Here is a 2,886-nt window from a genome sequence, read left to right on the forward strand (position 1 = left end):
TTTGAAGTCTGCAAACGTCTACGTCAGAGAGTGAAAGTAATTTTTGGCGGTAAACCATTATTCATATTTGACACTGTGTAGACAAACCTGTTACCTCTATTTGCAGATAACACAACATGTCCAATGTGACGAATTTGCTGCTACATGAACGATACAAACAAATGTCAGGATTTTTAGTACAGTCATCTGAAAACTGTAAACGAGTTTATTTGGTTTCCATTCATGGCAAGTTTACTTCAGCCAGCCTGACAGAGTGCTGCTGTATAGGGGGGAATGGCTGGCGGTGTTGCTTTGAAATAGGCCATAGCACGACTGAAATGGTATTTCCAGAGTATTTCCCTGAACCAGAGAATCAGAGTGAGGGGCCATGCAAAGTGCTGGCAGGGAGAGGAGGATGAGAGGAGGATTGTAGTTGACAGAGAAGGAGTGCTGGGTGCTGGGCTGGCCCTCCAAGCAGAAATTAGTCATCAGCCTCATGCCTGGCTGGTTGGGCTTATGTGCCCCTGTCATAGAGAAACCTCTACACACACACACACACACACACAGACACACACGCAAGCAAGCAAAATTCCTCAAAGGGACTGCTCCCCTCCTTCTCTTTTCCTTGTTTGTCCCCTCTCTCTCTCTCTCTCTCTCTCTCTCTCTCTCTCTCTCTCTCTCCCCCCCTTCCAGTACTCTTCATACAATGAACAAACATGACTTTGCTTCAGCTATTTCAGGTCAATTGGGATCAAATTATTTCCCCAGTATCAGCAAGATTGGGGTGAAAAACATATTCTGACCCATTTCTTCTGACATTTACTAGATGTTGTGATGACAAGCCTTGTGTCTCTTGTCCACACTAAAGTGGACTACAGTGAAAGTGGACTAATCAAGTGTAATATATTATAAAAAATAAAGCAAACTGGATGGAATATGAGGAAAAATGCACTAAATACTTTTTTAATCTTCAACAAAGGAATGCTACCAAAAATAATTTAATGAAACTGGTTACAATTGACGGAGTCACCCATGATTCACCAAATTATATTTTAAAGGAGGAAACAAAGTACTTTAAGCATATGTTTTCTTTTCAGTCGCCTCCATCTCCTCTAACTGAAGCTAATTGTAGAGATGTATTTTCTATTGATAATGTAAAATTAACAGCCATACAGAAAGACTCATGTGAAGGTGAAATTACAGAGGAGGAACTTCTCGATGCAATTAAAGACTTTAAGTCCGGGAAAACTCCAGGGTTGGATGGCATACCAGTCGAGGTATACCAAACCTTTTTTGATATACTAAGAGTAAGGCTGAACGATTTTGGAAAATAATCTAATTGCGATTTTTTGCCCCAATATTGCGATTGCGATTTAATATGCGATTTAATTTATTTATCCTTTTTCCCCTACAAAACATAATGAATGATTTAAATATGACCAACACAATAGTATATACATTTAGTGTGAAATGTTCTTTCCCATAGGCTGGGTCTATTTGTTAGAATTAAATTCAAACATGTATGACTTGGAAATAAATGACATTTTTATTGAACTGCTCATTACAGAAACATCTGTGGCTTTGCCACTGTGCATTTAAATAATTTAAACAAAGGCATGAACTTTGTAAACACTGTGTGCAAAAGGTACAGTCTTAAGAAAAAAATAATTTTAAATTGTATGTATCTTACTGCTCCCAAGTCAGTAACATTTCACACAACTGAAACAAGGAATTTGCTTTGAAAATATTTTGTAAAATCAAAGTAAATAAAGTTATAAATAAAAAATGAGAAATGCACTTTTAATTTAGACAAACTATTTTTTATAAACGATTTGAATATTATAATATAAAATAGATGAGCCTCACTTATCTCAAGTACACAACAATAACACACCACACAGACTAAAGTTCACTACGAGTATGGCACTGCCAGCCATACTTATCCAACAGTTCTGATCAATAAAATGGACTGTAAGACTCTGGTACGGCTCAGCTGTGCGGCTTGACCACATATCAGTAGTGCTAGCAAAAAACTCCACCGTTTTAAGTTCCGCGGCGACTTTCTCTTTGCACTTTTTGTACAGCTCCGGTATGGCAGTCTGACTGAAGTATGTGCGGGAGGGTATACTGTAACGTTTATCAAGCGTATGTATTAATGCCATGAACCCAGGCTTGGTCACCGTGCTGAGAGGCACGGTGGGCATCATATCTTTGGCTATGAACTCGGTTATTGTCCGAGTGATTTCTCCGTGCCGTTTTGAATTACGTTCATACGGAGTGACACTTTCGAACATTTCTGTCAGTGATCCCTGTCTTGAGGTATTTGGCTTGTCTCGCGCACTGATGCTCGGCATTTTGGTCATACAACTGTCATGCATTGATTTGTGGTATTTTTTTAAGTGCTGAAACAGGTTTGTAGTGTTACCCCGTGAAGTAGCAATCGGAGCACGGCATGCTCTGCACAACACCTGACGCTGCTCAGCATCTTCTTTTTAAAACCAAAATAGTTCCACACCACCGACGTGCTGTTCCTCTTCGATATTAAAGTATCAGCTGTGTCAGTTTCTGACTGTTCCGTCGAGCAAGAGGCCATTGCGCTGGACAGCATGAAAAGTCGCGTCACGTGACCACCTCAAATCGCGCACGTTGCGATTAGAAAATCGCGTTCAGTCAAATCGCGATATTATCGCGAATGCAATTAATCGTTCAGCCCTAACTAAGAGGACCGTTATTAGCATGTTTTAACCACTCCTATGTAAATGGTAGATTATCTGACACTCAAGAAGAAGGTCTGATCTCATTATTACTGAAACAAGTGGAAAATATAAAGATCCAGTCCATTTAAAAAATTGGAGGCCCCTTACACTTCAGTGTTGTGATGCAAAAATTCTAGCAAAATGTATAGCG

This window comes from Coregonus clupeaformis, chromosome 40 (genome assembly GCF_020615455.1).
Source record: "Coregonus clupeaformis isolate EN_2021a chromosome 40, ASM2061545v1, whole genome shotgun sequence".
NCBI lineage: Eukaryota > Metazoa > Chordata > Actinopteri > Salmoniformes > Salmonidae > Coregonus > Coregonus clupeaformis.